Raw genomic sequence first — 27,426 nt, 5'->3', positions numbered from 1 at the left:
TCTGAAACTGAACAAGAATTGAAGACTTCAGCTATTCATATAGCAATTCAATGGTATTTAAATGTTTTCTCTAGGGAAAAATAAAAATTGTGTGTTACTTGAAAAAAAGAACTAGAAAAAAATCAGATCTTAAAAGAAATGGATGTTGAGCTTTACAAGGCCAACCATGAAGTGAAGCAAATCTGTAAGGTGGCTGCTTTCACAGAGTTCAGTCAGTGGTTATGGAATAGCTGTTATATGCAGCAAATTATCATGTGTTACTTGTTAAGAAATCCCAGGTTTTGTGTAACCCTTTTAGCAGAACTCTACTGAAAACATTGGTCAGAAAGGTTTTTCAATAGGATTAATCAAGGGTATGACTGGCTGCTCAAACTTTAACAGCTCTTAGATTTTAACTACCCCGTTAATTTGTATATTGATGCTCCATCTAAGGCTACCTGAGCGCAGAGGGGATTGACCTTGCTGCTCCATCATCGTATCACCCAAGGCTGTAGGTTCCGTCTCCCATTCTACAGGATGGATTTCAACATGGGTAGGGTGAAGGCATGCTGACCTGGAAACTGCGAGACCCAGGCTTGCTGGGGGTGGTGCCAGGCCCTGTTGTCTCTACTGAGAGTTCTGCAGGAGGCGAGTGCTCCTGTTGAGCCTGTAATCTCTCTTGGCTTTCCTAATTGACAGCACCACGGGGATTCTCTGAACTAAAGATGATAGTCTAAACATCTATTTCCATAGGCTGTGATTAAGAATAAATGTCATGTTTCTGTCAAACTGGTTCTGTTCCCCGTTGACATCCACTGTTCTAGAGTGAGGTGTGTCCCTCTAATTGGTAGCATCAACTGCAAAGATGAGGAAGGAAGTAGAACCCAAGCTTTGCGAGGTTTTTCTTGCACTCTGCTCTGGAGCTGTTGGAGTTTGTACTGAAGAGAGAAGGAAGCAACCATGGGGATATGGGTAGTGATGAGAATGTAACAGGGCTCAGCTTAAAACGGGCCCATAAGTGCCTTTCAACTATCAGGAGTGTGTGTGAGACCATTTGTGTCAGTATGTGATTGGTAGGAGCTGTGGCACTGAGTCTGCCTGAGTAATATTCTCTGAGATGTCTTTCTGCTAATTTTCTCTCCCTGTTCTCTGTGACAGGTTCAGCACTGCGCTACAGAGAGCCATGATGCCAATGGATGAGATAAAGGTGCTGAATTAAGAGGCTGGATTAGCAAACCATGTCCATTATGTTAGACTTATTCCAGCACAGGCACTGTTTAGTTTCGAGTAAGGAAGAGATAAATACGTTAAAAAGATGTGGGATCTGTTGCTGGTTTTGCATTGCCAAAGATAGTTGTCTTTTATTGTTAGTAGTTTGTCTTGCTTCATTCTTGTTCTTCTTTTTCTCTTCTTTTTTCTGCCAGTCAGAGATGCTGGTGCTTATCCTCCAGATAGAGATTCACCATGAGGAAGGGGTCGTGTGTCATTAAAAGAGTCTGGGTTACAGACATGGAAACATGGCTTGTGTCACCTCATGGAGCTGCACGTCTCCTGATAGCCAGGGAGTCAGACATCACGTTCGTAGACTGCTTTGCAAGTAAAAAGAAGGGAATTGATGACATGCAGTGGTAAATGATGTCGGTGAAATGTGGTTGAAGTTTCTTCTGGGTAGAGTAGAGGTTTTAAAATTAGCTTGAGGGGGAGAAACAAATTTAGGAAATGAGTAATAAGCAGAAAACCAAGATGAATGGATTAGTGAATGATGAGGGTGCGTAGTACAGAACAGTCGTAGCAAACTGCATAGTTGCAGTTCTGCACTTAGGTAGTGTAATAAGTTGTTAAAATGATGGATTGAACTCCAGTTTCCCAATGTGAATTAGTTTGCTCGAATTGGCTAGCGTTTATTTAACACAATATTGCCTACTTAGTTTTTTGTAAGCAGCTTTTCAGCTTTCCAAGCTAAGCACAAATAATCCCCATTTAGGTTGAGCAAGTTTTTTACTATTTTTTTTCCTTCTAGTGATCTTTTCCAGGTCTTGTTCTCCTTCTGTACCACCGCTTGCTGCTGTGGATCAGTGCTGGCGTTGATCACCAGGGATTTAAGTTGCCTGGTGGATTCTTTGGGAGATACGCTGTAGAGAACTGAAAGCTGGAGCTGGCTTTTAAAACTGTTTCAATGCTGGAAGTTTAGGTAGTGAAAATAGCTCTGAAGGTTGTTTAAGCCAACAGCTGGCTATCCTCAGAGGCAGGTTAGGTTTTTTCCTGAAGATGTGTAGGCAGACATTTCTGGATGTACCATTTAGAATGCGGGTGCTGTGGGTCCTCCACATCCCGACAGCTCTGAGTGTGTGCAGTCAGTTCGGGCACAGCGGGCTCTGAGTGTTCCTGTGCACCTTGGAAGTCGGAGAGCAGGGAGGGAACTTCTAGGCAGAAACATACAAGAAATCAGTAAACTCAAACTGCAGACCAAAGCTCTACAGGCAGAGAACAGCACCGGGTGAAGCTGCGGCGCTGGGAGCCGGGCGCTGCGGCGTTCCCGCATCAGGCCGCTAGGAGGCAGCAGAGCGCCGCGCTGCTCGGCTCCATTTAAGGGGTTTCAGAGTTGCCTGGTAGAGAATAGCAGAAATATGGAAGGAAAATATATCAAAGAATGATTATAAATCAAAGAGGGAACTTCCCGGTATTTAGTATAGTGGTAGTCATCCAACAAAAGAACAAAGTGAGGTGGGGCTGAACATTCTTACCTGCAATTGGTGTCGTGCACTTTCATCTACGTACAGCCACAGTTGTTTTCTGGTGTATGTTTATGCTGGTTGCAAAGCCTTTTAAAAACACAGTGTGGGCTGCAGTAATTATTTCTATATAGGATCAGTGAGAATAAGCTTATTGTTAATTGTGGTCACCAGAAATAATACTGGACTGCCTTGAAAATGGTAGTGATTAAATGCAAGTAAGAATTGACTGTCTGGGCATTGTGTTACTTGCACTTAGATGTTTTCTTCTTAGTTCAGTAACCTAGTTGTCATAAGATGAGTGTGTAAAAATATACTTTTAAGACACTATTTGCTTTTTTTAAAATAAGACCCGATATGCTATTAGTTGTCATAAATGGGGCTGTTCAGCCCAGAGAAGAGAAGGCTCTGGGGACACCTGGCTGCAGCCTTTCAGTAGCTAAAGGGGGGCTGGAAGAAGGGGACAGGCTCTTTACCCTGGTCTCTTGTGATTGGACAAGGGGAAGTGATTTCAAAGTAAAAGAGGGGAGATTTAGACTGGATGTAATGAAGTTGTTACAGTAAGGGTGGTGAGGCACTGGCACAGGTTGCCCAGACAGGTGGTGGATGCCCTGTCCTTGGAGAAGCTCATTCAGAGTCAGGCTGGACGGGGCTCTGAGCACCTGATGGAGCTGTGGGTGTCCCTGTTCACTGCAGAGAGTTGGCCTAGATGGCATTTAAGGGCCGCTTCCAACTCAAACAATTCTATGATTCTATGATGTGTATGAATTCATAAGCACAGAATGTCACAGGTTTCCATCTCAGGCTGTTTTGGTTAGAGCCCTCATTGTCTGAAGTACAAACTGTCTGCAAGCAAGAAGCTCGCCTTGCTGACATCAATTCTACCTTAGTCAAGTGCTGTGTTTGTGCAGCCTGGAGAAACAGGAAAGGTGGAACTGGCCGACCGGTCCTCCTGTACTCAGGGCAGGGAGGTTGCTATGCGACCGTACTGTTTGACGTTTTACTTGAAAGCTCAGCTCCAGGAAACCAGGGTTTGCATTAAGAATCAATCAATCTTTCTTCCTAGTTTGTTTTCTTATATTACAAAATGGAAATCGATTTTGTGAACCAAGTATATCGTAATCCCTCAGAAACATAGAAGAAACGTAGGAAAAATCTAATTCTTGAGTTATTTGAGTCTCCTTATTTGTTAATGAAACCTGCCTAAAATCTTAACTGCAGTACCCCCAGGTGCTGGCATAGCAGTCATTGCCTCTCTCCGCGCTTGGTTTGTAGGCTGGACAACTTGATCCAGGAAACATTCCTTGCCTCAGTCCATCTTCTAAACCTGCTTGGCTGTTGTACCTGCCTTAAGATACGTCTCTTATGCAGCTACCATCAGAGTTCATGATTATCAAAGGTTATTTTGAAGAAATAACAAACCTTTCTGACTTGTGTGCGAATTCCCTCATACTGGTGATCTTACCCGGCCCGGGTTTAGACCTGCGCTTGGAATTACAGCTCTCTTTGAGCTCATCCCTGTGTAAATTTACCTTGGCAGATCACATGCTCTTAGAATGAAGGCTTGTGTTTTTATCGTTATCTATAAAGCATTTGGGTACCATGGTGATTAGATCACATGAGCAGACAGTTCAATTTGTGCTTAATGTAAGCGGTGCCAGGGTTCTTTTCATTAGAAATCGAGCTTCGTGTTCTCTAGTAAAACAAGTGATTCCAGGTACTAAATATGCACTGTTTTTTAGCAGATTAGTAGGTACACAAAGGGAAGGAATTGCTTTTCAATTTGCTTCATTAGCTCACCTTGCAGTTAGCAGTGAAGTTGCTGCTTTTGAACCTCATAGCAACACTGCAGTTCAGCCACCACGTGGTGAAAGAGAATTTGTTTTGTAATTTTCTTCATTCTAAATTAGTGTGGCATGAAATCGTAGTTAAAGGAAATGTCTCAGCGTAAGTAGAGGAAAAATATCCTTCTGGTCAACAGCATGAGAAGTATTGCCTTTTCTGTGCTGCTCTAATTAGATATTGATTGTACTTGGAACTAATCTTTCATTACAGTTCATGTTACATTTGTGCGTTTTGCTTTTTTTTTTTTCCCTTTACATTATTTTGACAGTTTTTAAAGTAATGAATGGGTGAGCCTATACTCCAGGAAAAGTCATTTCTTTTTATTAGCATATTGAGGGCAATGAGGTGGAAAAAGAAATGTCCAACACAAGTCGTATTTACATATTTGCTGCTCTTGCTCCAAGCAGTAATTTTCCAGAGAGTGTCTGGGAACAATTCCTGGGGGGAAGATTTCTCCCTGATTCTGGTACGAGTTTACAATTACTCCTGGAGAGTTGCTGTGGCTATGAGTGAGGCAGTTACGACCCCCACTGTTCAACTGCCAGACAGACCATGAAGCAGTTTGTATCAGGTATTCGTACCCCAAGTGTCACGATCCTGTGTTTAACACAAATCCAAGTGCATCATGGGTTTTTATTATTTGTTTGCTCCCTGACCAGGAGTGTTGTGCCTCTGTTTCTCACCGTTCAGCCACTGCATTACTGCACTTGCAGTAGTTTGGTCTGGTTCTGTTCCTTGAAGTGACAGAACAGTAGCAGTTGTGTATCAGAAAGGCACATCCATTCCACTGCATGAAATCTTGGTGCAAGCCAAACCTGAAGTGGATGAATCCCACATCCTTTAACAGTATTCTGTGTGAATGCATCCCATTCCAGGAGATCGTGGCAGGGTTGGGAATACTGTCAGTGCTAACCAACTTGAAAACCCAACAACTGCAGTTTTTCCAGTTCCAAACGCGCTGCCAACAGTTGTGCAGCAATTTAGGCATCTTGGTTACAGAATGATAGCAGCAAATCTTTGGGCTACTGCTTGGATGCTAAAGGTACCGGGGGACTCTCTTGCAAAGCTCCATACGTATAAAAAGTCTCTGGACTTGCTGTGGGTTAAACGTACTTCCATCTAAATGTGCTTGTTACAGTATGTGCTCACATTGCGGTGTTAACGTACCCTGTGTAGGAATCCCTGGTCTATTGGAACAGAAGCAGTTTGGTCCACAGGTCTGTGTCACAAAGTCCCTTGAAGCTGCTGCTGATTCTTCTGTGTACCTCAGCTCTAAAACAGCTTCTGAAACTCCCACGCAGAAGCATTGAATGCTTAAAAAGCAACATCCTAGTAATTAGGGGGAACAGAATCCATTTGTATGTCACAAAAAGACCTACTCCTGACTTGATTATTCAAGAGAAATTAACTTCAAAAGGGCCTCCTTTATCTCATGATCCCCCAGCAAACAGAGAAGCTATTCTTTTATTCCTTTGATTCTTTTTTGATTCCTTTCAGGTGCAAGTTAGAAATAACTTGGGATGCTTTGGTTTTGCTTCTCTCAGAAGCAGAGTGAGGCAGCTCTGTCTGCGTGCTGGTGAGATTGAGGGCATGGCAGCAGCACGGAGGTGATCAACAGCGATGTGTTATCATGGAAGAATATACTAGCCCTGTTGAAAAGCATGGGATAGCTTTCTTTATGGTTCACGTAATGAAGACAGTTATTTACGGAGTAGGATAGGTTGATGGCTGTGCTGTGTGATAGCGGAAGGATGGCACACGTAATAGTGTCTAGTAACTTGCTCTTCAAAGGATGCGATCATATGCAGAGAAACTGAAAGACAGCAGGTTTGGCTGGCTGTGTTAGAGTAGTTAAAAGGCTTGCTCTAAAGGCTCTGGGTATGTTGCCTAGCTCAACATATTGGGGTTTTTTTCAGCTGTATCTTTATCCTTGACTTGGCTTTTTGTTTCTTCTTTTCCTGTATGACTCACTCTTATAATACATCTTTATTTCAATTACTGGCTGTTTTTCATAATAAACCCCATTCCTTCCTTTTGCTGTTCTCCTTTTGAAAATTTATAAGGTTATGAATTATTGATCTCTTGCACATTTTCCTTGCAGATGCCAGCTCTTTGAATTAGTTACCAGCATTAAGAACTGCCAACACTACCTACCGAATCGTTGCCTATCTTCTTCAAACATATTCAGGTTTGTAGGGAAAAGCACTGCTGCCTGCGCCAGGAAAGCAGGAACTACATGACAAATCTAAGTTATAATACCAAGAGGTAATGAGGAAAAAGGTCACTGTTTTAAAGAGAGTCAGAAGTGACCCTTTGCAATCACTGGTAAATTGTGAAAACACATTTACTCATCTCTTCAGGTCTTCAGAAGAAAACTGTGGGTCAAAACCTCTTAAAAACGGTTTTATTCCTCTCCTGTTAACTTACTTGGATCATGTAATGAATGGTCAAGCAGGAGCACTGCTCTCTGACAACTAAAGAGTAATGAGTAAATAGATTTAAAATATCCGTACAGCTTCTTCAAGTGTTTCTGTAGCCACATACATGTAAAATCAAAGAGTTACAGTGTCTCTTTTCAGATGTATTTCATTCATTTTGTATCTAACTCAAAATGTACACAATATAGCGCATAAAGGTAACATTTAAAAAAAAACAACTAACACAAACAGAAAAAAGACACTTGTAAAACATAGATATAATGTAGTTAGGTGAAAAGGCAAGATGAGTCCTGCATCTGGAAATGTTGTTTTTTTTAATATCTCTTTATTAACATAAAAATACTTCTTAGTTCAGATAAGTGTTAGGAACTATTTGGGCTAGTTTTTCTTCTGTGTGCTCAGAGCATGTGTGTGTACGTTCTTTTAACAGTTACTTGATGTAGGGTTCTAAGAAATCATACTGTTACCAAATGCAGGACATGAGTTACATGCATCTGAGGTGAAAGCTTGTTGTCTCGGAGATCTGACAGAGCTCTCTGGTAGTATTGCTGTCTAGTTGAGTAAAATCTGAGTGACAGAGAACAAGAAATGGCTGAGAAATTCCAATATTGTTAAAATGAAGAATGAAATGCAAATTTGAGATAAAATATTGTACCATTTGCTCTAAGAGTAATGTTTTTCTGAATTCACAGATGATGATGTGAATTTATAATTAGTTAATTTCCAAAAGATTGTGAATAAATAAGTTCTCCAATTATATTTTCAAAATAAAGTTACGTTATGGAAGTGATGAGGCAATGCTTCAAGTACTTGCAAAGTGATAAAATTCGGATAAAGGTTTGTGTTACCTTTCTATGGTCAATACCTGTAGATTGCTGTAGAATATCCTTCAGAGGAGTAAGTGACTGCAGAGTACTCTTCATAGGCGTTGCCCAACTTTCTTTCTGGAGATGAAGAGAACTCACTTGTTGGCCTTCTGAGTTGTTCTCCTTAGAGACTCATATGGTTTGTTCCTGTTCAAAAGCAACAACAACAAGAAGGGACAGGGAGGTACATACTGAAAAGAAATTGTCAGAGATAGTGTTTATACTCCATATAATTTGCCGTGCATGAGAATGAAATCTGCCGCAGGCTGAAGCAGTTAGTAAGTGCTCAAGAAGAAAGGATCACCAGTTTGCAAAGCTATTAATATAGGAAAGAGTAATAGCCCTTCTTTGCTTCCTCTTTATCCAATTTTATAAATTGAAGCTGTAAGTTACAAAGCTGTAATCTTCAATATGTCCAAGCCTGTCTCCTTGTGAGGAAGGAACTGCTTATCCATCCTCTTTAAAGCTGTAAACACTTCTGAACCACGACTGAAATTTACAGTCAAATCCACTGTAATTAAAGAGTAATGAACGCTTCTTAAAATGGGAATGTAATTAGAAAAATACAGTAAACAGCTATAGCTGGGATAGCCATTACTAAGGGGGGAGTAAGTCCAGAGCTGCCATCTGGAGAATTTGTGCTTCCTATGTGGATATCATCTCATATTGAGTGAAGAACCCTCGTTTCTTCTTGGGCTGTCTTTGTCTTTGGATGAAATTCTGATCCTAGAGAAGTTGGTAGTAAACCTCACGGAGATTTTACTACTTCTCTTAAGAATCAGTCAGAGTTTTCAGAATATTGGTTGCAAATTGTGTTAGTGCATATTCACAGTAGCTGTCTTGTTCTGAGTGCATCCCTTTTCTGCACATCAGATCTACCAGGTCTTACAGCTGTGTTTTTCCCTTCACTGCAAGAAGAGCATCATCTTGTCCCTATTGCCTGGCCCTTCAAATGTCTTTGGAAATTGGCTATCTGACATTCTTTGGAAAGAATTGTAAAATTGAAGTTGAATTAGCTCTCCGACCTCCACCTCAGCATGCTTCCAGGCCAGAAAAAAATTAAGAGCAGGCAGTCCAGACTGGTGTGGCATGTCTGGGCCGTTTGACTTGAAGGAGAAATAAACAGGTCTTACAAACAAGGTTCCAATTAGAAAGCAAAAAGGTGAAAGCTGCGAAAGGTGTATTAGCTTGTGCCTTTACTTAGTTTTTTCCCTACCAGCTCCTGAGAATCCTGACACATCCATCTCTGATATTCATGAAGTGTCTGCCCTGCTTTTCTCATTGTTCTCTTCGTGTGCTGCTGATGGTACTCTTGCAACTCACCAGTTCTTCTTTGCTCCTCTGGCAATTCAGCCGTGGAATCTGGAATGTGGTCTGGGGGCTCAAAAGCTTTGCAGGTCTGGTAGTCTCTGATCTGGGACATTTTCCATGCAAGGTCTTCCCTTTTCTTCTGAACGGCTCATCATGGATTTTTTTGGCCTCTGTTTCGTTCTCTGTGTTTCTTTCATACAGGACGCTTGGTTTAATATTTGGAGCTCAAGCAGGGTAAAAAGGAAATGCAGATGTTGTTATGGAGGAAGCCTCAAACCCGGCTCACGTACTCGGGTCACTTCTGTGGTATAATTTTGCCAGTAAGTGGGTCGTGTCGCTCCCTCAGCACTGGGTTTGCACGCGTGTCATGGCTGACAGTTTGCTTCGTGTTCTTTCTGTAAATGTCAAGGTAACAAGTAAACAGCCACATCCCAGCCACTGCTAAAGCGGCTTTAGGACTACAGGCGACGTGCCATGGCACTCATTAAACAGTGCCCTAATTACCTCAAGTTTCCCAGTGTAGGAGTTGTTACTGTGTTACTACTGTGCAGCTCCCATAAAAATGTGTCACTGGGCTACGTCAGGCATCTACACACGGGGTGATGGACTGAGAAAGGCTCTTAGTTTTAGTCAAAGCCCCTCAGTGACTGAGAAAAGAAAATGGGGCGGAAAATAATGTGTGAAGACTTTAAGCTTTTTAAAAAATGTTTGCATTTCTCTTTACTTTTGTGTCCTTTGTATCTATTTGCTTTGGATAGTGGAGAAGAGGGCGATGCTGTGAGCTGGTGAGACGCTGGTGGGTGGGTGAGTGGCCTTATGTCTCCTCACCTGGAAGGTCTGATGATGACTGAGGAGAAGCATTACCAGGTCAGGCTGGCAAAAATAATTTACCCGTTTTTGTATGCAACCCGGTGAAAGATAGGGTGTGTTGTTCTAAACAAATGCAATTGTGAGGGTTGAAGCAGTATTATTGGAATAAGAGCATGCACATTTGGCTAGAAATAGGAAGCGTAAACCTTTTCACTTAGCAGCAAATGAAAGTCTTCAGAGATAGGCAGCAGGCACAGTTATTTCATATTAAGTTGTAAGTAGCATATAGTTGTTTGTCTAACATTCACAACTTTTAGCCTCTGTGCAGCAGATGCTAATGCACCTAAAAATAGCAAGTCTGAAGCTTGCGTGTTCACCCTCGCTTTATATTTTGAAGTGCTACGTGTATAAAAATACGTACATAAATATGTAGTACAGGCCTCATTAGTGGTAATCCCTGACCCATTTTGTTTGCATTGTGCACAGCTGACTACCATTTATCTGCTGTCCCTCGGTGTCCATTTTGTGTGTTTCTCTTGCTGATGCAACTGGAATCACACTGCACTCTGCACTCACAGGCTTTGTGCATATGCCATCTGTTATCTGTTTTTCCTTCCTCAAAGCAGGGTACGTGTAAATGTTGTTGAAGGGTGCCTTGCATTTGAAAGCCTTCCTGAAAATCTTACAGAAGCTGCAAAAGGCAGTGCAGCTTTGTAGGTTGTTGCCTGTACAGGCTATGCCTGGTGTCTTTTCTGCTCAGACCTAGAGCTGAAAGGTTCCGGAGCACCTTTATTTACAGTGACTAATTATTTGGAGAATGGCAGCCTCAGACAGGTGATGTGAGATCTCCACATAGAGGTATTTGTTGAGTAGCTCACTTCAAAATTACTTTGGCAAACCACTGTTTGTTGCCTAACACTCCCCACGTTATGTTCCGCAGGCGCCACAAATGGATCCCAGAAACCAAAGGTTCCTTTGAAGTGCATTCAGGCTATTGGCAGTAGGGTCTGGAGATGTTTGGGAGTAGGTTCATTTGCTGTGGCGATGAAGTATGAGGGCATTTATGAGTTTAAGGCCAGCTTAAAGAAAGACTTGCGAGGAATTGCAGAAGCACTAAGGTCGAAGAAGACCACTAAGATCATCTAGTCCAGCCATCAACCCATCATCACCATCCCCACTAAACTATGTCTGTAAGACAGGAAGTGCGTTGCAGTGGATGTGTTGCCTGTGTTTGTAAGACCTGTAAGGAAGGACTCCTTCGCACTTGAGTGTTCCCCCAGCCACTGGATCTTCTCGTTAGCTTAGTGAACTCAACTGCAACCACAGTCGGGTGGTAAGCCAACATGTAGGTAGGTGCTCTGATTGCAAAGGGTGGGTTCAGAAATGGGAGGAAACTAAATGCTGAAGCACAGCAGCGCTAGAAAGAGAAAATGCTCTAAATAATCTCGATTCCTGATGGCCCTCGACTTGGTTAAACTGAAGAGTTTATTCCTGATCCTAACTGCACGTTTAATAACATCTGGTGATTTTGCTGCATCTAAAAAGGTTAGGCAGAAACCAAATGTATTCTGCTCAGAACAGTGGAAAGGAAAACATGGATATAGATGAGGGCGTCATCTTAGCTGCGGTGTCCAAGGCAAGCCTCCGTAACTACTGAGCCATTTCTGGGCTGTTATCTCCTTGGACTTCCCTGCACAGGTTTTATTGTAGCAGGATGTGGGTACAGGAGAAAGATTAGCTCTGAAAAACAAATTTTTAAGTAATTGCTTTAGAGCAATTTTGAAAGACTTTCCCCTCTGTTCAACCATTAGATGGAAGTGTCCTGCTGATGACTCCAGCATATTTTTAACTTGAATAATTAACGTGGTTAATGGGAATTCAGCAGAATTTTTGTTAGCAATTGCTGTATTTACTAATCTCCCAGAAGGTGGGATGATTCAGTATCTTTTAATGCCCCAAAGCAGAGGATGATTAGAACCCTACACTCACAACTTGAAAAAGAATTGGATACAAATTCTGTAGAGAGAAAATGAGAAAGCTTCAGTGGAAAATCATGGTGGGGGGAAGAGGGAAAAACAGAAGTTTTAAGCACTAGATATCTATGAAATGACACAGCTGAGATACACTCTTCTATGAAATTGCACGTTTTTGAAGATTTCCTCCTTTTGCCTCATTTTGCACGTGACCAAGGCTGCCTTCTTCTGGAATCATCTTCTGTCCCTGCTTGGCTTTTAGCAGGGTTTTGCTGCTTGCTGCGCAGAGGGTGGGCTTGGCTGGTGTGTCAGCAGGGTGCTCTCCAGAGCCACGTGGCCACTGCGTGAGGAAAGATGCAGTGATCGCACATTGACACAGAGTAGGAGTCAGCTGCTGAAAATTAGGTCCGTAGTAACTTATCAGGTGAGTTGTGCTGCAGTGAGGGCTTTTGTAAGGCTTTTTTGGGGGAGGGTTAGCTCGTGCAGTCAGCGAGGCTCCTTTCCCTAGGAACATGTGATGAGCAGATACATACCCTGGGCATTCTGCGTAATGTTTTTATGGCAGTAGCAGGCTACAGGGCCGTGCTAATACACAGAGTCACAGGGCCTAGGTTTATCTTGGGTGTAATGCTTTTTGCTGCAGAATGCAATTCTGGATACAGACCACTGCTTAGGTTCCATGTATCACTTACTGTGTATCTCATACAGTTGCTTGACAACAGGGGGCTATGGTTTGCCTTTGAAATTAGTTCTTACAGTAATGGAACCACTACCACTTTCTTTTCCGAGCACAAGAGGTATTAACGTTCCCTTTTCCTCCTCTGGAGGGAACCAAGAAACAAGCTGTATGTGACAAATACTTGTCCTGTCATTTATTTCCCTACAGGAAGATGTGCTGAGGTGACCGAGTGTAGGATGAGAAACCAAAGAGAACAGGTGGTGACTTGGTGATCTTATTTCCAGTGTCCCTAAAACAAGGCTAATAATTAACCTGTATAGTAGGTGCTCTTTTTACAGGGGTGTAGTGGACACCTGGGACTTCACCAGTGACTTCAGAGGACGAGCAGTCAAGCTCACACTGATGCAAGTAGGACAGGGCTGGATTTCTCCACACTGACAAATTCAGTCTTCTCAAGTCATGGGTGTGTATTTGCAAATTGTTTACAGGCTTAGAAAATGCTGTACAAAAGCAAACAGCGTTATTATTTGTCATTTTAGAGCCACCCTTTAGTTTGCTGTAGAGTATTTGTCATGAAATCAGGAATCTCTGGAGAAGTCGTGTCTGTTCCCTTAGAAATTTGTGCGGTCCAAAATGCTGACTAATGGGTCCAAAGGAGTGTCACAGTGGGCAGGGCATTGCCACCAGTATAATCTTAAATTGCTCCGGCTCTTCTCAGGCAGCGATTTCTTCCAAGACTAAACACAGACCAATTGTTGATGAAGGGCAAAGTACTTTATTTCCAGCAAACAATTGTGGATTAGTTAAGTCAATGGCTTTCATGAAATAATCCTAATACAATAAAAGAATACTTATGTTTGGCTTTGCAGCAAAGCAACGTGTATGGGAACACATGTCCACACCACTGTATTATGGTAGTTTGGCAGCCTTTCTGAGTTTTCCTAGCACCAGAGTAGCAGAAACATTGCAAGCCATTAATTTTGCACAGAGGAAAATTTATGCTTTATCTGTTGGGATCATGTCTGCCTCTAGCAAGTAATGTTGTTTGCTGTCCTGTGTCAGTATTCTTTTGGAGACAAATCTACAGCAAAGTGAAACAGAAATAGCAGGGAACAGGGAGAGAAAACGGACTGAAAATGCTACTCTCACTGAGAAGCAGACTCCAAATACATTTGGTGATAGAATGACCATTGTGTACCTGTTGTCACAGCAAGTAGGAAAGAGCAGTGACTTCTCCTGCTAGATATGCCTCAAGACAAGCATGGCCAGAAAGCAGATGGGCAGGAGGGCCAAGGAAAATCTGCCTCATTTCAATCTTCTGCAGGGTGTGGAAGGGGAAGGCTGCAGTGTCTTCTGATGAAAGGCAGCAGGCAGGACTTGAGATTCTCTTCCAAGTTTCACAGATGTTGGTATTTTATTCTATATTTGGCTTTGAAAAATGCATGATAAGTTCAGTTATCTTTTTAAGTAACTGCTTTAGAAAAGAGAGCAAAGAAATGAACTTAACAATACACAAGACTAGGAATTTCAACTAGCCCATTATTTATTATCCTGAGATCTTTTGGCTGGCTAGCTGGCTAATTGTTTTACTTTGTGTATGGTGGTAGCTCTCACATACCTTCTCATACTGAGTATCCTTGCAGAGGAGCGTTTTCATAAAAATACTTTTTTCCCCCCAAAACTCTGGAAGGTAATATATTATTTTACTACTGCAGTGCCATGCTTGGAAGCATAAATTGGCATCTGTGCATTAAGTACTTGACAAGTCACGATTCCCCAGAAGATTACCCTGGGAATTCCTATGCAGTGATTATTCATGTGATCGAGAGTTTTAAATGTAAATACATTTTTATGGGGCTAAAATGATACAAAATAACTTAAAATATTTAGGAGATACGTATATAAGGATTTCTGGATTCTTTCTTTTTTTTTACTCTAGGTTTTGTAAATAAATCCTAATGTAAATAAATCCTAATATCACTGACTGAGCCTTCCCACAGTCTGTATTATTTCTTGTCCTTTGTGCCCTCCTGACTCTTCCTTCTTTGGAAAACCATGATCCTGGAATACTTGGCTTTGAGCCTCAATTTCAAATTCCAGGAAAAGGCATGCACTGAGATCTGAGTACGCCTCTCTATGCTTAAAAGAAGGACTGTTGTTTAATAGTTAAAAGTTATTTTAACTGTTAGGTATTAAAGTGGAAATAATGATGCTTTATCTGGTTTCAAAGGTACTCGTAATGCACTTAAGAATGTAGTTCGTTCATGGGCTGATAGAATTATTGGAAATTCAGACCTGTGTTGGTAGACCAAAGTTCAGTTGGTTGCTGTAATTATAAGATATTTTTTAATGGATGGTTATCTTTGCAATTTTAGCTAGCTATTAATATCTTGAGCGTCTTGGGATTTAGGAAAATAGCTTGGTTTAGTATTCATTTAATCTGTTTTCATTTTCATAAGCCTTCATGGCATATTATAGGATTGATTGAATGAGTGACATTGTATTTATGATCTGCTATCTGTGCTGGCTTTGCTACTCCAGCAGCTTGCTACGTTAGCATGCAACATTTTTGAATTAAGTTTGCATTAGAAGATAATGCTTTTCATTTGCATGTGCCAAACATGATGCTTAATTGCTTGTGAGAGAAAACTCCTGGTGTGCATCCCAAGTATGAACATGCAAATGGAAAGGAAATTGTGCCTTGAGTTGTCTCATCTTCCAGCGCTATTGTCAGAGGGCAAGTAAAGCAGTGAGAAGTTCCTCTTCTCTTGTCCTACAGTTGCAAAACAATGCAGGTTATCCTTAAAACTTCTGGGGGAAGTTGGGAAGAGGCACCATCTCCCTGCAGTTTGTTAAAACTGCCCCTGACTTCAAAAGGGAAGGTGAGGAGGCATTACTTTTGGGGCAGCCCTCATAGCTCTGCCTTTTCACTTTGCCTTTTATTGGCTGCTAAGTTTTGACTTATGTACACATCAGCTTGTGCTACCAGAAAATGTTGGTAACAATGAAGCATGTGAGATGAGAAATAGCTTATTTATACCTGGGCAACTTCTATTGCCAGGATTATCCGTAGTGACCGAGTGCAGATGATGATCCATCTTTAGAGGCTCTGTTTGCCGTTCCTAAACACTAAAATTTGAGCTACTAGTATCTGTTTTCAATGTTTCATGTTGTTTAGTTTCCCCAGCCTGTTCTATACACTTAGGTAGGTTACATACAAAGAAATACCTATTTTAAGAGCTGCTTAAGAACTGTATCTTCCATCTGGCTTGAAGTGCATTTCTGGAAGGCAGGGGAGAGAAACAGAGTACTGTCTGAGGTAAATTTGATAGTAGAAGATGGGATAAAACAAGAGCACTTAGACTAATTTAATTAATGCCATGGTGAATTTAAGAATATGGTGTCCCCTGCAAGCATAAATGTAGATCAGTAGCTGAATTAAGGAAGCAGTATTAGACTGCACCTGTTGGGTATCAAACTGAATTCAGACCTTGTTTCAGTCGTGCAGTTGGGACTGGCAGTTGCTGAAGGGATTAAATTATTTAAAGCCTTCAGCTGGCTAGTGTAGGCTAGCAGTAGCTTATAAAACACTTAATCTATTTTTTTAATCTGTTCATATGTTTGCTTTACTTAGACAGTAAAACTATACATGACACACACCTGCCACATTCTCTGCTTCTTTGTCAGATAGCTTAAATGCATCAATTAGAGCAGCCTTTAAACTGGAACATTTGGGTTTCTTTGACAATACGCTTTCTGTCAGCCTGTGAGTTTGCTTTGATAAACTTAAATCTAAACATGAGGTATGCAGACATAAGGTTCTTTTTTTTTTTTCCCCACAGTTTTGTCTAGAGTTCGCTTCTAAAAGGCGAAAACTATTGTCCAAATAATTAATTTTCACAGTTACCATTTGATTTGTGATTTTGGCATTAATTTGTTCTAAAGAGTTTGGGATTCTGGAACTATTTTTGCAATGCGTTTAAACCAGTTCAAAATAGGTGATGCTGTTTAGCTTGTTACGTGATATGTCACTTGTTTCTAGAAAGCTTAGAGTAAGTAATGAGTAGTTACATTATGGATTGGACCGAAAAGCAATCTGGATAGCTGTGCTACACAGGATTAACCAGGTAAATCCTCTTAGGTTTGATTAGCCTCTGCTTAGATCTACACTTGGGTTTGTCACTGGTTGCTCCTAATAGTGGCTTCTTTCTGTTGGAGTTGATTGTTCAGGTTTCTGTTTTGCATCTTTCCTTTTTTGCCGAAATGAAGAAGCATTGAATGAGCTTTATGGCCTTCCAGATAATAAGCACAATAACACCTGGCATCAGTTCAAGAAAAGTCTTTTTTAATAATAAAATGTGCTTGTGGTTAATTTCTGTTTTGTTCAGCAGATGATGAATTACATCATCTTATTTGGCCTTCGATGGTAAATTACAGAACAAGTAGGCATATGTATCTGCTAACAGGGGTGAGTAAATGCTTATTCATGGAGATCAGATGATTCCTGCAGCATGCTTTTCGTAGAAAGCATATGTTGTTGATATTTCTGTCCATGCTTTAATTGTCCTTCTTTCTCATTACACTGTGAAACTGGGATTTTTATTTCCGTAAAATGAGCTTTTTTAATATAATCAGTACAAAATAACTGAGGTCTTTTAATTTTAGTTCTTTGTAACTGTAGAACATGCTACCCCTTAGGAATAAGAAAGGAGAGGAAGCAGAAGAGCAGTAAAAAATTCAAAGGCTCCCCCACCTCAAGGCACAGAATCTAATGGGCATTCTAGGAGAGCAGCTAGATGGTGTAACAAAATGATAATAATAGAAAGAAAGAAAAGATTGAAGAAGATACGGAAGGAGTTGGGCTTTTCAGTGGGTAGTGATTAGTTTCATCAGTGCTGGGATTTCATACAGGTGTGCAGTGTTTTGTGTGTTGCAGGGCAAGGCTGTGTGCTTAATAAGATCTACCTAGTGCAAAGTCTGAAAGACCACAACCTGGCAGTTTTTACTACTGCTTCTGCAGTGCAGTTTGTTGTTTATAACTAACTGCAAGTATTTCTTCTATATATCATCTATATATCTTCTACAGTATTATTTGTTCTGTAAGAAGGCATTAAATCTGAAATTCTCTTTCACCTTGAATGACCTGGGAAACTTGTCTTCATCTGTGATTCTTCTAGCATGAGCTGTGAGAATGAATAGGGCTAGATGCTGTTGTGTTCTGAGGCCAGAGCAAAGTAAAACTTAATTATAATAGAAATTTAATTGAGAATACGAAGCACTGTGATAGAGAATCGATCGAGTATTATGGTGTGTCTGAAACCTGCAGGAAAAGACAAACCAGAACACTAGGCCTAATGGAAAAGCAGGAAATGAAGGTGAGGAAATGCTACCCTTACAGCCTTCTTATTCCTAAAACTGAAGCAGGAGCTCATTTGGTTCCTGGGAAGGATGAGAGCTACTCCGATTTGCTCCTTCCTGACAAACCCATCAGTGACCGCAGCAGCAGCAATGTGCTCGGAGCACAGCCCGTGCCCCACTCGCCTCTGAGGGAGGCAGCGATGGCAGTGGCATGGAGGAACCCCGCATCCCAGAGTAAATCAGAATTATGGTGCATGGAGAGAAGGAAAAGGGGCTTAACCTTTGAGCGTGCAGGGTGGAGCGCTCTGAGTATGAATAACTGTCACACCGCCCAGGAGAATAACCTGTTTTTAATACAGGATAAAAAATGATTAAATGTGATTACTTTTAAGAGTCCTAGATTTCTCAAGTGCCCGCTGCACTAAGGGGCTGTGAAATTTAATACCTTTTCTTCGGTGAAAATCAAAATTTTGCTGATAATACCTAAGGTGTTGTACTGCCAGGCTGCTACAGGGCTCTGTTATTTCCCTGAATTGTGAAGTGAATTTACAGTCAAGCTTACTAATGGGAAAAAATCGCATGACTTTCCATCATTCCTCTTCGATTCCTTGGCTGCTTTTCAGTCCTGCCCTACTGCCGGACTGTCAGTGACATAAAGCAACAGCTACTGTGGACACAGGGAGTGTGGTCTGGCCCTTCCTCCAAATGACATTTTGAGAGGAAATTCTGCTCGTGACGGAGAAATCAGTCGCTGTGCATCTCTCTTGCCATGAAAACCATGGTTTGAAAATCATTCAAAAGACCACGGCTTTGGCAAAATGCCATCAGCCGGTTGCTAGGGAGAGCAAGATAATCTAGGTGGGGGCTGGGTGCAGCTCCCAGGTCTGCCTGTCCTATGGGTGTCCCATCCTGCAAAGAAGCGCCTGGTGGAACTGAGCCATATGGTGAATGCTTTTGTGAGTGTGTTTTTGCTGAGCTACTGCTTGGTCAGAACCTGGTACTGAGGCATCTTCAGTTAGCTGCTGGAGCAGCTGGCCTAGCGAGACACCTTCTAGAGCTTTAGTGATAGGGAGGAGACCATCAGTGGAAGAGGAAACAACGTGGTTTTGTTAACGTGCACGTGATGTGCAGAACTTGCATGGTGTTGGGGACGGGATTATGTCTGAAGGGTTCCATTAGAGAATAAAATATTAGCAGAGTTTTTATTTTGATTAAAACCTAAATTAGGTGCAGCATGTTTTGCAGCACTTACCATTCTTTTCTGGGAAATGCTGATTAAAGCTGGTTTTCCATTAGGAAAGACCAATTCAACTAAATTGGAAGGATTCATGAAAGTACAGTGACTTTTTTATAGACATTTACAATAAATAATGTCAACATGTTGCAATGTAATCAAACAGTTGCATGTAAATCACTTTTTTCCCAATGTACTTCTGTTCCATCACTGCTGAAGGCTGCCTAGATACATCTTGAAGGATGTTTTCTTGGCTGGTTAAGGCAAGTCTATCTGGGGATGAGTTAGCTTGTTTCTGGGTACCAGCTAGCACCAGCTAAGCAAAGCTAGTAAGCAGAGAATTACAGAGAACAAATTATTTTAAGGTTTCTGGGGAAAAAGTAGTAGAGCTCTCATTGTTATTTGTGAAATAAAGGATTTGGAAGCTTTCTGTGGACTTCAAGTTAACTAGTTTGCAAGTAGCGCTGGGCATATTCCATGTCTCAGCTTACTCTTAGTTGTAAAAAATATACCGTTTCTACACTAGATGAAACAATCCTCTGAGCTAATATTCACTTTGGAATGGGGTGAAAAACATATTTCACTTTCTCATGTTAAATTAGTTTCAAAATTAAGGCTAGAATTAGAAGGTTAGAAAGAGGTCTCAAAAAAAAAAATCACTTTTGAAGCCCCACAACTTTGTTGGTTGTATAATAAATGTCAAGCCATAAAAATTAAAACCTGGGAAGAAACTAAATGAAGAGTAATATACAGAAAGGAGCTTTGCCAAAGATGTTGTCATGAGTAAGCTTGGTTCTACAGCCACTTAGTGAGGATGGTGATAAGGTACAAAAGTCAATGTAAAGTAATTGTAAATAGCATAAATGCAATCGATGCTGGAAATGATAGCCTTGAGTCTGCTAGTCCAGAAGGCATTGTGAAGGCTGCTGTTGAAATAGGCTGGTACTGAAGCGAAAGGGGAACAGGGTAAAGGATCAGGTTGCTGCAATCCTGATACTCCGTCATCCTTATCAGAAATACACCTGGGAGCTGGGTTTTTGGTGGAGGTTTTATTCTTTTGTTTCTTAGGTATGCAAACCAAAGGAGTTAAAGGACAGGAGTTGACCAGCTTATTTTAAGCACCGCTTAGTGCAAGGGCTACAGACAGTGATTAAATTAGTTTTAAGTGCCTGATGCTAACACACACCATTGAAGAACTAGGTAACTATTGTATATTGAATTAACGTGATATTTTGTGCTTGGAATTGAAATATGAGAAAATATAAGAAGTAATTATTGAACTCAACTAGTGCTTTTCCTTATCATCTGCTGAACGGAATGCTATTCTGGCTTAAAAGCCTTATATAAGCAGCTAGAGCAATCTTTCACACATGTAATTGATACAACTGTTTAATAAAATATGAATGGAGAGCGACTCATGCCCTGCTGCGAAAGAGTAGTTAGTTTCTAGTGTAACAGATGAATTTGCATCTGTTGAAGGAATGCATTTAAATGGTAAAGAATGTTTGATGATTGATGGTTGCATAGGGTAACACCAAAATACTTAGACTGCTTTTAAATCCCCAGTACCTAGCTGCCGTGGTGCCGGACCACAGCAAACCAACGTCCGTGTTTTTGTGGCAGCCCTCTGCCCTTCAGGGAAGGGCTCCTGAGGCAGGTGGGCAGCTGGTGTGCTGGTAGCTCTGCCTGTCGTGCAGCCAGCCTTGGCTCCTTTTTCCTCATGTACCCTTTTCCTATCTGAACCCATCTGTTGTCTCTCATCTAGTACTTAGGTAGCAAGCTCTCTAGCATTTTTTGAGAAACTCTTCTCCTGTTGTGTATTAGGTGACTTCTGACTCTGAAATTCTGGACCATAACTTGGGCTGCTTACTGGCACTATTGTTTGTACACCTATTAAAATTAATGCTGATATCCCATGCATTTATAGTGACTCATTAATTAGTAATTTACGCATGGTGATGTTGATTGAGTTTTACATAGTAGTATTACACAAAGCATGAGGAGATGCTTGAATGAAAATGGAACTTTCCTGCTCTTAATAGCTGAGAACATAACAAACTGGCTGAAATGTGCGCAGATATTGTTGAACACCCAGTAAGAACCTGGAGCCTTTCTCATCCTGGAAATAATTTTACTGACCACAGTGGGTTTGTATAAGGAGCTTGCTTAGCCAGCAGTGCGTGTGTTGTCTGCAGCCGTGCGTCAGCTTCAGTGGGGCGTCGCAGTTTCAGCCCCTGATGCTGCTGGTCCCCCAGTCCTTTCCCGAGGATGTTGTATTACGGCCAGTGGTGCTGTGGGTGGTGACAGCCGTGTTCTATGACAGACAATCCAGAAGGCAAAACGAGGTGTAAGGGGAGACGCGAGGCATGCAGAGGAAAGCGAAAGGCAGCTGCTAGCAGCAGTGCTCCTTTTGGCGTGCTGCTGTAGGTAGGGTTTGGAGCTGTGTGTGATCCCTGTGGCCTTGCCATGCTGACTGCTGATGCTGGATGCCCAGGACTGCCCAGATGCCTGCACCCTCTGCTTCCATGGCCTGGGACTGTGCTTCGCACCACCTCGGCCTCCTTCCCTTCCCTATCATCTCTCTTCACGTCACACAGATTGATATGAGTAAAGCCAGACAAAAACAGGGCTTAAAATATGTTTGAGGAATTCATGTATGTAAAAAAAACCTCCATTCAAACACCTATCCCTGCTGAGCAATAGTGCTCTCTTACTGCTCTTTCTCATGCTGTAATACCTAGGCATTTCAGGCTGAGCCCTAAAACTTGCCCATTCAGCTATAGCCTTGAGCTGCTTTTAGCTATTTGGTGAAACAGGTGGTAGGTGCCAGGCTTCCTCACACGGTGTCCTATCAGCACTTTCTGACTGATTGATCAGAATAAAAAGCCTGTGCTTCACGCACCATGAGCGTTTGATACAATAGCGCTTAACATTTACAAAGCTGAACTGGAAAAGTTTGGCTGTGTTCAAACGGTATTTTTTCTATTTTAAACATTATTTTGTAAACTGCATATAGAAAAATAAGTTTATACTAGTGCTTTTTGTTATTGAACCAGGAAATTATAAATTAATTTACACATGGAATAATAATTGCCCAGAATAGCTGTGCATTTTCTTCTTCCTAAATACGGCACAATATGTGCAAATAAAAGTTGTTCAATCCCTGCCAGATGTAAGAGGTGGCAGCACATTACCTTATGCTAGAGAGACACAGCTTCTATAAGAAAGCAACTTACCTGAAAATCATCTTGAAGTTCGGTGAGCATTACAAGTGCATAAACTGCAGTCCCAAGCCACAAGTGTGGTGTTGGCAAAACCCAACATTTTAACAACAGTTCCAGTTTTCTGCTTTTCTTGAGAGCTTTGGTCTCTGTCAAATAACATCTAATCTGATGATGAGGGCTTTTATTTGTTGTTGCAAAAGCCCGACGATAAGGTAACATCTGCATGTATATATTCAGTAGATTCTCATTATGATGTAGCAAAGCTCAGTCGTCTCGGTGCAGTAGTCTCTGCAGTCTCTGCTCCTTCATTTTCTCACCTGTTGCATCTCATTGCCATTCACTGTGGTGTGGGACATGACACGCTGTCTATAACCAGGGCTTGATCTAAAGGGATGGATTTGCCATTTTCCTGTCTCCTTCTGCTCCCTCATCTTCTATTAAGCATCAGCGCATCTATCTGCAGGGTGGTAGCCTCTGTTCCAGTAACATCACAATGTCATAAAGCCGGAAAAATAAACTGACTTCCTGACTGCCTTCACCCCGAATGTAACTAAAATGCAACGTGGATGCAGAAGGTAACAAAAAATAAGTGCAGATGGGTTTTGTAATATTTGAAAAAAGAAAAATAATTGGAATACTTGTATACGTGAATAAACAAATTCATATGAAAACACATTCTTTGCTAAACAAGGAAATGTTTTTTCCTTATAATGGTTTGATCTTATTTCATAACTCATGTAATTAGAACGTGTCTTCTCTGTTGTTCATTCCAGACCAGAGTCTCTAACGTGGTAATTTAAATATTTGATGAATGTCAATTAAAAATATTCTTCTAATGACATCTCAAGGAGGGAAATAAGGAAGACTTCAAGATACGGCTGCTTTTAAAAGCAGAAAAACACACGGGTGATAATCCTGGGGGAGGCTGCAGGGCTGGAGCCCTCTGTGTGTTGGTAGGGCTGCCTCTCGGGAAGGTTGAGCTGCAGACAGGTGAGGAACAGGACCTGGCAGGCACGCTCTGGCTGTGCCCACGTGCTTCCGTGGTGAGGTGCTGGGGCTGCCCTCCGGGCAGGTCTGCAACGAATGTGGATGCAGTTCAGCGCTGCCCTGGCCTGGCTACACTTGATAGAATCGTAGGGGCTGGAAGCTCTGCAGATATCCAGTCCAAGTTCCCTCGTATAGCAGCTTGATGACAGGGAAGGGAGGTCTCAGGGAAGGTAGCAGTGCTCCTCTTTGCCACAGCACGGCACGGACCCCTGCTTGGAGCCGGTAGATCTGACTATTTCCTTCAAAATGCTGTGGAATCGCACTAAGAGTGCATCCCCTGTAATCCTATTCAGGTTTTACTCAAGTCATTAGACTACTAATGAGCATCTACTCACTGAGTAACAGAAGGTTATGTTTAAATTCAGTAGTTTGACCGCCCGCTTCTGTTGAATGACGTTTGTTTGTAGGAATGATGCATTCTGGAAAGTGAGGTCAGCCAGCACATTTGTGGTGTTCATCTGTCTGCAACCCTTGATCTTGCAATGTATCAGCCACTAAAAAAAGGAGCCATTGCTCAACTGTAAGAGTGAACTGGTTGGTAATATTAGTGAATGGCACCCTATGAGTATTCACAAGGGTAGGGTAGAAATGATGCTCATTTTTAAAATAACAGTAACAAGTACAATATTTTCTATTAAAAGATTTACAGGCTGACACTGCATCATAGGAATTTGAGTTTGGAATAAGCTTGTTTTTGTTTTTTATTTTAGCAAGTTATTTTTCTCTGTCATAGACAATGTTTGAGTGCGTTTGTAGTTTTTTAAGTAAAAATACATTTGTCCAGTGTTTTGCTATTGCTTATTTGGTTACCAGTTGTTGTTACAATTTGAGCGCTGGATTAAATTTAGGTGATGAAGTCAGCAATGTTAAAGCTGCGTTTTCTGTTGCTTTTAATCTATCAGTGTGATTCTAACTCTTAGAATTATTTCTCACTGACTGCTTTACAATTGTATCTTCAAATTCCCACAGTTTTGCTGTGTAGTATTCAGGTACTGTAAAATATCCAATTGGTCCTCACCGGAGGTACCTGAAAAATGGAAGCATTGCATTTTGGTACCTATTTAACTTTTGTTAATCTGACTGATCTCTTTGGCTGCTGGCAAGAGAGAGGATAAGTATGGATATGGTGTCTACTTACGTGAAAGGCACTCTTAGACCACAGTGCTTAATAACTGTGGAACCAGCAGGTGTCAAACTGTACATTTACATCATCATTGTACCTTTCATGACGACCTCTTTGTGGATTTTCTAATGAATGCATCAGGAGTGATCACTTCTGAAAGTGGAGAACATCATGGAGGAAAGTCAGCGGCGTGTCCAGCACCAAGAATGAGGACATGGAGGTGCGGCAAGACAACGTCCCCAAGCTGGAAAACAAACTGAAAATGCAAGCATTACCTGAGAAATATGCCATGATGCATCGTCTCTTACATGACCCAAAAAGACATTTAAGCTGCCTCTTTGCTGCTTGACATGTACATGTCACTCTTGCACAGTAGTTGTACAGTTTTGCCCTGATGATGTGGAAGATGAGGGGTCTGCCCGGGCTGCTGCTTTACGTTGGATGAGGCGTGCATTTCTGAAGAGGTCTCTGTGTGAATCCTAATTACCATGTCTTGATTGCATCGCAGGGCAGCTTTGGAATGAGTAAATGTTATCCTTTCTGAGTTAAACTAAACCAGAAGCTGTGGTCTGACTGTCATGGCATCAGTACGCATTTAGTATGGCTCGCAGATCCGCAGCACTCACCTGCTAACCCGCTTCCACTGGGTTGCATCAGAGGGAGCATCAGAGGCTTCCTGTGGCTTAATTTTAGTGACTCACAATCATAGAAAGGTTTGGGCTGGAAGGCACCGCAAAAATCATCTAGTTCCAAACCCCTGCCTGCTCCTTGTCGTGGTCAACATGCTACAGCTTGGGTGACCACTCCTACAGTGCTCAGAGCAGCACGTTTCCATCCATCGCACTTGTGAGTTATTTGGATTTCATCATTTCTACCCAGAAAACCAAACTGAGGTCTGTGCAGCTCTACCTGCTGCGCTGAGAAAAGCTCTGCCTTCCTCTTTGTGTCAGCTGTGCCACTCGCTGTACTTCCTGGGCTCACTGAAGACTCACTGAAGAAAGCTGCTGACTTGTTTGCAGGGCGTGCTTCATCTGCTAAGTGAGAGGTTCAGTGCTGGAGGAGGACTGTCAGGAGAGTCCATCTGGATGCAGGGAGAGGAGATCACTGGTTTGTGGCATCGCCCTCCTATGTTAGCAGCTGGGAAGGTCCCGAAGGATGGAAGCACAGCCCCAGAGCCCTGCCTTCTCCAGGCCTGACTTCTGTGTATTGCTTTCCTCAGCGGCTCAGATAGAGCAGCCCTGACCAGGACTCTGCTGCTCAGCTTCATTCAAGTGTTCAGAGCCTGGCAGATGTAAACAACTCATGAGCCGATATAAACAACTCGCAGTGGCCATAAAAAGAATTTGGTGATGTAGCTTAGAGCAGCTCAGTGAGTGAAACAAATTGTTCCAGCCAAAGCATTTTCTGTTTCTGTCTACGCTTGGGATTTTGATAACCAAAATAGCACAGTGTCACTGCTAAGTGTGCTGCCAGGGGCTTCAGGCTCGGGTTTGTCCTCACAGCTTCTTTTGCTGCATGATATTTTGACATCTAGTAGAATTATCTTCTTCCATGGCTGCTGTTCCTTCTTTCCGCTCGGGGCACTAACACCTCACTGCTCTTCCTCTGAGCAGCATCACGGAAAGGAGGCAGAACAAAGAGCCCGTGGAGGTGTGTGTTTCAGCGCTGAGCTCTAGCAATGAATGTAAACAGCAGGGGCCTCCTTGTGCCAGGTTAGCCAAGTACCCTTAAACAGAATCCCCTTGCTTACAGGTATCACAGCATTAACCCCACTGGTGCCCACCAGCATGGCCTGGAGAAACAGGGCCAGGGCGTCCTTACTGTTCAGCAGATGACAAAAATAAGGGAAATGCTTGAAATACTTCCTAACAAGCCAGTTGTCAAAATAAGCCAAGACAAGTTAGTAGCTGAGGAGGGGTATATTTACATCGATTATTTCAGTAGACCGTAAGCTTTCATTGTTGTGGATGAAATACACGTAGGGATAGAAGTGGTGGATACCGAGCGCTTTCCTTCCTTCAGTTGTTTTAGAGCTTGTGTACTTAACTGTTCAGGGATGGTTCTCAAAACGTAGGCACATGATGGCATGTGAACGAAATGCGTACGCAAACAATCGTGCAGGAAGCTGATGGTTGGAGGAGCGCTGTGAAGACAAGCGTTATTAAAATGTGTAATGTTAGAAAAAGATGCAACGAGCAGCTCTTAAGAACTATAATTTGCTAGCATCGTCTCCCACCTGCTTTTTCCCCACCCCTAAATTAAGAGTGAGGAAGACACGGGCGCACGCGGCTGTGCGAGGGCAGCGGTCGCCGGCCGCTCCGGCAGGAGGTGGGAAGGGAAGCGCCCGGCTGGGGCTCGGCGCGCGAGCAGCGCTTCCTCCTCCGCCCCGCGTCGGCTGAGGGCTGCTTTGGGTGAAGGACGCCGTTTGCGGGAGTCGGCCGGACCCGCAGCCAACCGCTGCCGCTTCAGCGATGCGCGGCGTTCGGGGCGCGCGCTGCTTCGGCACGAGCCGAGCGAGGCGGAGCGCCGAACTTCAGCGCGGGGCTCGGGGCAGCCGCGCCGTCTGACGGCAGCCGCTAACGCGCGGGGATCGCTCCTCGATGGCACGCCGCGTCTAGAACGAAGGTCGGTGCGCCCGGGGCCGGGCGGGGCTCCGCCTTCGTCCTCGCACGAATTTGGGGTTCGTAGTCGCCCTCGCCTTGTCACCTTCTAATCTGCGGGACTGGATGGCGGCTGTTCCCTGACACCGAGCGGTGCCGGGAGCTAGCGGGACGGGATGGGACCGGACAACGCGGCACAGCACGGCC

General features: G+C 42.6%; 1 protein-coding gene and 2 long non-coding RNA genes across 5 annotated transcripts in view; 1 reads left to right on the top strand and 2 right to left on the bottom strand.

Moving 5' to 3' along the window:
- The window catches only part of HIPK3 (homeodomain interacting protein kinase 3), a 90,215-nt gene that overhangs the window by 2,523 nt on the left and 60,266 nt on the right, over positions 1-27,426 (top strand). Inside the window, exon 1 of one of the 2 annotated variants that reach the window (XM_019615201.2) lies at positions 27,159-27,244. The exons of the other annotated variant lie outside the window; for it this stretch is intronic. The gene's annotated coding sequence lies outside the window, so the exon portion shown is untranslated. Of the gene's footprint in view, positions 1-27,158; positions 27,245-27,426 lie in introns of those variants that run through there. 2 annotated transcript variants of the gene reach the window in all.
- LOC116216640 lies at positions 662-7,108 on the bottom strand. 2 transcript variants are annotated; one of them, XR_004159782.1, is made up of 3 exons: positions 3,597-7,108; positions 2,724-2,837; positions 662-2,402 (listed from the first exon to the last, which is right to left on the bottom strand). It is a non-coding gene; the product is annotated as an uncharacterized LOC116216640 (long non-coding RNA). The 2 variants fall into 2 exon arrangements; XR_004159781.1 differs by having other exon boundaries at positions 2,724-2,801; positions 3,597-7,102.
- LOC104910921 lies at positions 7,303-8,487 on the bottom strand. The gene is made up of 2 exons (XR_004159783.1): positions 7,860-8,487; positions 7,303-7,561 (listed from the first exon to the last, which is right to left on the bottom strand). It is a non-coding gene; the product is annotated as an uncharacterized LOC104910921 (long non-coding RNA).

The sequence above is a fragment of the Meleagris gallopavo genome, chromosome 5 (genome assembly GCF_000146605.3).
Source record: "Meleagris gallopavo isolate NT-WF06-2002-E0010 breed Aviagen turkey brand Nicholas breeding stock chromosome 5, Turkey_5.1, whole genome shotgun sequence".
NCBI classification, from domain to species: Eukaryota; Metazoa; Chordata; class Aves; order Galliformes; family Phasianidae; genus Meleagris; species Meleagris gallopavo.
The sequence above is the reverse complement of the archived record's forward strand: the minus strand, read 5'-3'. Positions and strand labels throughout refer to the sequence as shown.